Source organism: Astatotilapia calliptera, chromosome 19 (genome assembly GCF_900246225.1).
Source record: "Astatotilapia calliptera chromosome 19, fAstCal1.2, whole genome shotgun sequence".
Lineage (NCBI taxonomy): Eukaryota > Metazoa > Chordata > Actinopteri > Cichliformes > Cichlidae > Astatotilapia > Astatotilapia calliptera.
This window is the reverse complement of record NC_039320.1, coordinates 27,837,791-27,847,009: the sequence shown is the minus strand read 5'-3', so window position 1 is coordinate 27,847,009 and position 9,219 is coordinate 27,837,791. Positions and strand designations below refer to the sequence as shown.

The 9,219-nt window shown below is 42.5% G+C and overlaps 1 long non-coding RNA gene across 1 annotated transcript; it reads right to left on the bottom strand.

Annotated features, from left to right (window-relative positions):
• Positions 1–4,610: 4,610 nt before the first annotated feature.
• LOC113011836 (uncharacterized) lies at positions 4,611–4,984 on the bottom strand. Its single transcript, XR_003270616.1, has 2 exons — positions 4,812–4,984; positions 4,611–4,720 (listed from the first exon to the last, which is right to left on the bottom strand). It is a non-coding gene; the product is annotated as an uncharacterized LOC113011836 (long non-coding RNA).
• Positions 4,985–9,219: the final 4,235 nt, after the last annotated feature.

The following is a 9,219-nucleotide window of genomic DNA, read 5'->3' as shown; positions in this document are numbered from 1 at the left end:
TTCATTGAAGTTTTGAATAATTCTCTAATTTTTTAAGGCAACTTATTCCACTTAAAAGTTGCTCTAAATGTAACAGTTTTACAAAACGTTACTTTTAACTCGAGCATTTACTAAATTGCAGCTTGTTGAAAACTGTGTAATATGATGATGTATTTCATCTGGATACTGCAGCTGAGCAGAATAAATGTGGTGTGTTTAACAGAATTGCTTTCTTTAGAACTACAAGTAAGCCATAGAATATTTTAGCCTTTAAAATATACGCCGTTCAATAGTCGACCTTAATCTGACAGAGAATGTGATGATTTTGTGGATAATTAAAGTCAGTCATATATCCACAAACACAACAAGCTGAAAGTCAGTGATGCTGCTCGGTTTGCAGTCCTGAACATCACGGCACAAGCAGGATTCACTGCACTGTTAATGTTAGCTGTGTTATATTGCTGCCTCTGTTCGGTGGTGTCGAGCCAAACGCACTTTAACGTGTGTTTGAACGAGCTGACGGTTCACTCGTTAAGCTGAAAGAAAGATGCTTTAATCACAGCAGTCACACATGTGTCCACTGCACCATCTGGAACTCTTCTTGTTTACACTCGTAATAACACAAACACTAAATCCTGCTTCTCTGGTGCTGTTGTGTAGCAGTGTGTACACCTGAGACTGTCACCTCTCTCTCTGTTTCTTTCTCTCTGATTGTGGAATAAAAGTATGAACATGTGTTTATACAGTGGGGCAAAAAAGTATTTAGTCAGCCACCGATTGTGCAAGTTCCCCCACCTAAAATGATGACAGAGGTCAGTAATTTGCACCAGAGGTACACTTCAACTGTGAGAGACAGAATGTGAAAAAAAATCCATGAATCCACATGGTAGGATTTGTAAAGGATTTATTCGTAAATCAGGGTGGAAAATAAGTATTTGGTCACCTCAAACATGGAAAATCTCTGGCTCTCACAGAGCTGTAACGTCTTCTGTAAGACGCTTTTCTGTCACCCACTCGTTACCTGTATGAATGGCACCTGTTTGAACTCATCATCTGTATAAAAGACACCTGTCCACAGCCTCAAACAGTCAGACTCCAAACTCCGCCATGGCCAAGACCAAAGAGCTTTCGAAGGACACCAGGAAAAGTATTGTAGACCTGCACCAGACTGGGAAGAGTGAATCTACAATAGGCAAGCAGCTTGGTGTGAAAAAATCAACTGTGGGAGCAATCATCAGAAAATGGAAGACATACAAGACCACTGATAATCTCCCTCGATCTGGGGCTCCACTCAAGATCTCATCCCGTGGGGTCAAAATGATCATGAGAACGGTGAGCAAAGATCCCAGAACCACACGGGGGGACCTGGTGAATGACCTGCAGAGAGCTGGGACCAAAGTAACAAAGGTCACCATCAGTAACACACTACAACGGCAGGGAATCAAATCCCGCAGTGCCAGACGTGTTCCGCTGCTGAAGCCAGTGCATGTCCAGGCCCGTCTGAAGTTTGCCAGAGAGCACATGGATGACACAGCAGAGGATTGGGAGAATGTCATGTGATCAGATGAAACCAAAGTAGAACTTTTTGGTATAAACTCAACTCGTCGTGTTTGGAGGACGAAGAATACTGAGTTGCATCCCAAGAACACCATACCTACTGTGAAGCATGGGGGTGGGAACATCATGCTATGGGGCTGTTTTTCTGCCAAGGGGACAGGACGACTGATCCGTGTTAAGGACAGAATGAATGGGGCCATGTATGAGATTTTGAGCCAAAACCTCCTTCCATCAGTGAGAACTTTGAAGATGAAACGCGGCTGGGTCTTCCAACATGACAATGATCCAAAACACACCGCCCGGGCAACAAAGGAGTGGCTCCGTAAGAAGCATTTGATAGTCCTGGAGTGGCCTAGCCAGTCTCCAGACCTCAACCCCATAGAAAATCTGTGGCGGGAGTTGAAAGTCCGTGTTGCTCGGCGACAGCCCCAAAACATCACTGCTCTCGAGAAGATCTGCATGGAGGAATGGGCCAAAATACCAGCTACTGTGTGTGCAAACCTGGTAAAGACCTATAGTAAACGTTTGACCTCTTATTGCCAACAAAGGTTATGTTACAAAGTATTGAGTTGTATTTTTGTTATTGACCAAATACTTATTTTCCACCCTGATTTACGTATAAATTCTTTACAAATCCTACCATGTGGATTCATGGATTTTTTTTCACATTCTGTCTCTCACAGTTGAAGTGTACCTCTGGTGCAAATTACTGACCTCTGTCATCATTTTAGGTGGGGGAACTTGCACAATCGGTGGCTGACTAAATACTTTTTTGCCCCACTGCAAGAAACACTTGTGTTTGAATCCTGCAGCTTATCACACATTTGATTTCCATGTGTGACGACTGCAAGTGTCCAGAGTGAGGACAGACTGAGGGACCCACTGCTGCACATCATCTGTGAGGCTTTGCAGCCCTGATGATCCACCAGGACAAACTCAGCAGTGTGTGAGGAAGAGGAGGAGGAAGAGCCAGCAGCAGCTGACAGATGGAGAGAATAGACAGACTGTTCCCTGTTTGTGAAGGACTGCTAGGAAAGTTTAACATAACTGTCTGTGCTGAATCAGTCTTATTAGGTAATGTTCACATAATGTGATCATCCCAGTGTTTCCAGTGTGGGAGAAAGTACTCAGAGTACTCAGGGCCTTCAAGTTACACACTATGAAAGGCAGCAACAAGTTTAATGTTCAGAAACCTAAAGTCTGTATCAGCAGCAGAATGGAGCTAAAAATAAATGTTGGTTTCAGTTCTATGAAGCTTTGAGTATTTTGGATCAGTAGCTGCTGTGTTTGTTGCATCATATTGCTGTAACTGTTTATATGCTTTATATATTCTGAGCTAAGTTGATCTATAGTGTTACATCATATTCTATAAGGATGTTATGTGTTTGTAGACTTTCTGCCCAGTTTGACCCATTTAGCAGAAGTCAGCCTGTTTAAGGCTCTGATATCTATTCTGTGTGACTTAAAGCAGTTATGACATGGTCTGATTTTCTCACCCAATAAAGGAATATTTCATATATCAGTCTACTCTTCATTCTATCAGACACAGTTATCACACCTCCTACATTTGCTTTTTACACATATATGTAAGCATTGAGCCAAATGTAATAATGCCAACATACTGAAGGAACAAAATTTGTCTCTTATATATGAGACATCTGTATACACACTGTCACAGATACTTGTCTGTGAGTGAAGTGATTAATATAATAACTATAATATTGGCCATATCATATTTACATTACCACAGTGAGATGACTTTAGTCTCATGAACAACATCAGCTAATTGTTATTTACAGCTAATCTTAAACGACTGTTCAGCACAGAAATGAAGCCCAACAATCATGTTTCACAGTCCTGTGGTCTCAGCCTCAGATACTCATCAAATCACACAGAGCTCATGTAGAAACAAATGAACTAAATATGTTCTCCTTCATTTCTGTCAAACAAAGCTGTATGAAACGTTTCCAGCTGTTAGTATCATGGTTGCTAGGCAACCTGGGCAGCGCGACGGAGGCTAGACGTCCCATTTCACGAGCCTACGAGCCTCGCACTTCGGCCTTAGCGGTCTTTGAGTACGCGGCCCTTGAGGACTTTAAAGCTGCAGAACCTGAATCGGGATACAGCCATGATGATCTCCAGCCTCGTGCTCGCCAACATTCTCACCTGAGTTAAGAAGACGATCACTGAAATGGTCTCAGCAGGTCCTTTGATGACAGCAATGAAATGCAGTGGTAAGGCTTTTTGGGGATTAAGTTCGTTTTCATGGCAAAGAAGGACGATGCAGTTCATCTGATCACTCCTCATAACATTCTGGAGTGCAGGCAAAATGCTATTATAAAAACTTAAGCAGCAACTTCTCCAGGTTCCAATATTTATGCAATTCTCAAACCTTTTGGCCACGACTGTATAACCTCTTCTGAAGTTTAGTGGATATTATACATGGTTATGCTCAGGATGTGTCGGCCAGTTTCCACTGGAAACGCCTTTTGGTTAAACTGTCAGCGAGGAATTTGCATTTGCACTGTTACATTTTTATATAACTTTAATGCACATAAACAACAGCTGCTTGTTTCAGTGAAAATACATTGATGGCTTTTTAATAAAGTTGTGCAGCTGTAAAGTATTTTGTCTGGTGTCAATTCTATCGTCAGCTACATCGTTATGGCAAATGTTCAAATGTATATGGTGATAAATATCTTTGGTCATATGGTCCTGCTCTGTCTGTCACCTTCTGTGTTGAGCTCATTGTTTCCTCTGTAGTGGCTGAGCTGAGTCCAAGTAGCTGAAAATGTTCCTCTGCTGCTCCGTCAGACTCTCCTCCTCCTGCTGATCAGCTGGGACACAAAACAGATCTTTGTTAGGCTCCACACTGCACTGAAGAGTCAAAGTGTCTCATATGTTCATCTGACAAGTAAAAGAACACATTTTTGTTTCCCGAGGTGGGCAACTTGTTGGAAACAAACACAAAAGCTTTGAGCACTGATACCTGCCATTGCTGGCATTGAAAGATGCAACCCCAGCAATGTGGATTGTCAAGACTCAAACCAATCATCAAGCAAAGACAACAGGGATCATTTGTTTCTGTTTATTTAGCATTCACAGCATTTGTAGTTGCCTTCTGTGCAGGGGAAGTCCACGCACACTGTGTGGTACCGCCATCCGCAGAAGGTGCATTCAACCTCTGTAAGAGAAACGAGGTTGTCTGAGACTGAAATGATATTCACTAAAGAAGTGGTGATTTGTAAAACTTCACATTTTGATCCGGGACGTACTCTGCATGAAAACAAGCTGTGACACACGCTAGGCACAGATACACCCACACACAGGTCGTTATCATCAGATCCCGCGTTTATTGAGAGTGTCCACAGAATCACAAACAGAACACAGTCTGACAGTGGTCGGTTTTCCCAGCATCCTCTCTCCCCCGCTCCTCTCCGCCTCACTGTATAAACAGAAGGAAAACCACCATCAGTCCAAATCACCATCAGTTGTTCTTACCAGCACCACCCCGTTGAGCTCACTGCACCACTCCTCCCCTGCAGCCGCGCCCCAGACCACACCTCCGCCACACAAGCGCTCACTCTTCCTGCTCAACAAATGACAAGGGCGGAGCCTTATACCACGTGATACAGAAGCTGTGCCGTGTGATGCTAAAATTAGCAGGGAAAAAACAACGGAGAGCACGTCAGGGATGATGAGAAAGTGACAGGAGACAATCTGTCCCGGTCAACCACCCAAACATCAATAACGGGAAACTTATACAGCGCTTCCCTATACACGTCGAACTCCCGCAGGCACAAAGACATTACGGAGGCTGTTAGGTATTTTAGTACCATGGTAGCATTTACTGGATATTGTTTTATAGTGACATTATGCAGGAAAACTCTGTCATTCAATAAGGCCCCTTTGTTTTAGTTATTTTTCTCTTTGACCCAAGAATTGATGTGTGAGAATCACAGGCTGGTACAAGGTTGAAATACCACAGAGATCACTCCCTCAGCTACATTAGTTTCTTAATCTTTTAGACGCCTGTTGAAGGCCAAATGGTTTGTTTCAGATTTCACTAATGTAAGAACTCTTCGTTTTGTGCCTTGAAAATATGTCGCTGAGATAATCACAATTGTAGCTGAACTAATACACTACACAAAGGATGCTTCTTCACCCAAGGGCAGGAAGACGCTGCCTTATCTTGGTCTGTACTGGTTTAAACTGATAATCTGCTGTCTCATGAATTTGTCCCTCTATATAAACTGTTGTACTTGTGAATAAAGTTGAGTCACTTTGGGAAGACAATCTAAAGCAGTCTCTGTTTTCTTGTTCTCCCAAGCTGCTCCCGAGCTCGTACTAACACGCTGAATGGCATGCTTGAATATTACTTGAGAATATATTTGACTGTGTTACAGACTAAGGGACATTCTCTGCTGATAGGTGAAGGTACATTCTCTGCTGATAGACGTCCACGCCTCGGAGGAAGCCGATCCACGGAGTAGGCCCTGGAAACAGTTTCCTTCAATTTTGGTGTCGAGAAGTGGGATCCTGACGAAGGTAGGCACTTGTCTTTTTATTTTAATAAGACTGTGTTATGCCTTTCTCAGTGATCCACATAGAAACGGGATACGCTGACGAGGCCTTCTTCAGTGGCCCACATAGTAACAAGTGGGATACACTGAGGAGCCTTATTTAGTGGCCCACATAGAAACACAGGAAGTTGCCTGTTGTTTTGTAAAATAAAAGCAGAAAGGACACAGGAAGTTGCCTGCTGTCATAAACTAAGAAGTTGCTCACCAGCAGAAAGGACACAGGAAGTTGCCTGGGGTCATAAAACGAGAAGTTGCTCGTTAAAAAGTGAGAAGTTGCTCACTAAAAACATAAAATTGCTAGCAAAAAATCAAGTAACCTCAGGTATGCCACAGCAAAAATAGAAACTAACTTAAATCCTTCAAAGCGTCTAAACCCCTCTGGAAATCACTGACCATGGGTCAGAATAATTCAAAGACCTTAGACGGGTCCGATAAAAACTCAAAATTAACTGTAAAACCAAAAAAAATAAAATATAAAATCACAAATAGCGGCTCAGTACGACTCCCACTTCCGGTTACGTTTAACCCACGCTCGCGAATCAATGAAGACTTCCATGATTACGTATCCAGAACATGCGGAAGTGCTTACGTGACTGATTTCGTCTCGAACTTAAGAACTATAACTTTAATGCATCCTAATGTATTTCCGGAGCCCTATCCCGAACGATTATTGCCAGAAAACAGGTCAGTAGAAATGTTAAATACTATTTGTGATAAGAAAAGTAGGCTGATTAAAAAGTCCTGTAAAAAATATATGATAGAATGTCGTGATGTGACCAATCGCATGCTACCACTATGGAAAAAAGGACCCGAGCCAGACGTAAATGCTTTAAATCAAGCCAGTGTAGGCTCTAGTAAATCCACTGCAGAAAAAACTAGCCTTATATGCCCATCCGTTCAACCTACGGCTCCGCCGCCTTATGATGAAAAAACAGAATTAATAGCTGCTGCGGCGGCTGCACGTCATCAGCGCGTATATCCTGATTTAACAGCAGAATCCCAAAAGAGTGAGGAAGGCACTGAAATGACACCTAAATCAGAAGAAGATGACTGGTTTAACTTAGATCAAAGACAGGAACGAGAATACACTGAACGAGAAAGAGAGTTACAGGAACATAAAAAGCAAACAAAACAGTTAATGACAGAGTGTGAGGAAATCATGAAAGATCCTTTAACTGAACGTACGGAAGCCGAACTGCAGGAAGCCGTTTCTGTCATAGATAATCATGTTCAGCGCCACACTAGAGTAGCGAATGGTTTAACTGTGCCAAAAGCAATAACTAACACCAGAAATTTAATAAGGAACTACTTAAAGCAGAAAAAAGAGGAAAAAACTCAAGAGGGCCCCCACAAAAACACCCGTTATAAAGAAAAGCAGGGATCACAATTTAATGACGTCAGCACCTCCCTCCCGTTCATGATAATAGGGGACATGTGTTGCATTCAACCCCCTAAAATTTCAGAGTTAGCAGCAACCATTAAAGAACTTCCCGATCCTCTACAAAATCCTACAGCCTTTGTTTCTGCATTACAGAGAAGTACCAGATACCACCACTTGGGTGGGCCTGACTATAGATATATATTATGTCAACGAATCCCAGGTGTGACTGAATCTCAGCTTATTGAAGAAGTAGAGGAACTAGACCCTAAAAATGACCAAGCAGCCAACACCACCTCGTTTTTGTGGATAAATGATGACAAAATCACAGCCTTTTTTCAAAATCTAAAGAGATTTCTGCTCACAATGTCTAGAGATAAAATTGATTTAAATGCAGTAACCATGTGTAAGCAAAAGCCAGATGAATCCATTCTAGTGTTTATGAAACGTTTCACACACTGCTGGACTAATGAGGCATGCATGCCTGAAGGAGGAAATGATCAGATTTTCATAACAACATTCTTAAACAATATTCATCCAGAATGTTCACAACTATTGAAGCTGACTGCCACTGATAATCTCTATGACATGAAAATAAAGAACTTTATCACACTTGTCAAAACAAAAGCTGGTGCAGATCTTTTCCCCAACAGCACGAAGGCTAAAACTGTTAAGATGTTGTTGAATTTTGATGTTGAAGGCTCAGAGGAAAGTGAAAAAATGATGTATGCAGGGGCCCCGCCCCCTCAACAAGCGCAGCAGGGAGATTTCAGAAGGAGAGATAGGAGTGGAGACGTATGTTTTTATTGTGGAAAAATAGGACACTGGAGGACGGAATGCAAATCAGCAGCAGGTAGATCTCAACCACAGAACACAGGACCAGCTCCTGCCACTAGGCGTAAGCAGAGCTCTTACAGACAAGGTAACTGGCAACGCAGACAGGAATCACATCAAAATAATGGCCCCTTTGCACTTAGGCAGCAACCTTATAATCCACATTTTAATCCCCACCCATATGATAACGAAAGACTGGACCGACAATAGGGAGGCCCAGGTGATGATGAGGGACAGTGTGAAGCACTACACACGATGCTGCATTTGCAATTGTCCCGTAACACAGAAAGCTTGCCCATGTTAGATATAGAGATAGGTGAAAAGACTTATTCCTTTTTAGTTGACAGTGGAGCCACTAAAAGTTCACTGTCTGGAAAATTCTATAGTGGGCCTGTTTCCTCTGTGTGCATCAACACCATGGGAATAAACGGAACTCTAGTGCAATGCCCCAAAACTCATTCTCTAAAAACACGCTGGGGCCCAAAACCAGATGAAATTACATATCATCCATTCATAATTATTCCAAACTCGCCTGTGAATCTATTAGGCAGAGATTTAATGGCAAAAATGAACTTGTGTATTTCATTTAACACAAAGGGTGAAATGTTTGCAGATACTGATAACAGCTATGTTTTCTCTGCCCTATGCACCGACACCATGGAGAAGGAACAGCCTCTGTGTCAGCTGGACGCCTCAGCGGAGAATGAACTCAATATCCATCTGACTGGTATCCCACGTCACACTCTGTGTCAAAAACATGTGCAAACACCGTTACCAGGTAGCCCCATGCCTGGAAGCCACATATTTGTTTCTCTCACACTGTTCAACAACATGATAACTGCTCACACCAGTGAAGGCCAAACAGTGGTTTTGTCACATAACTCAGAC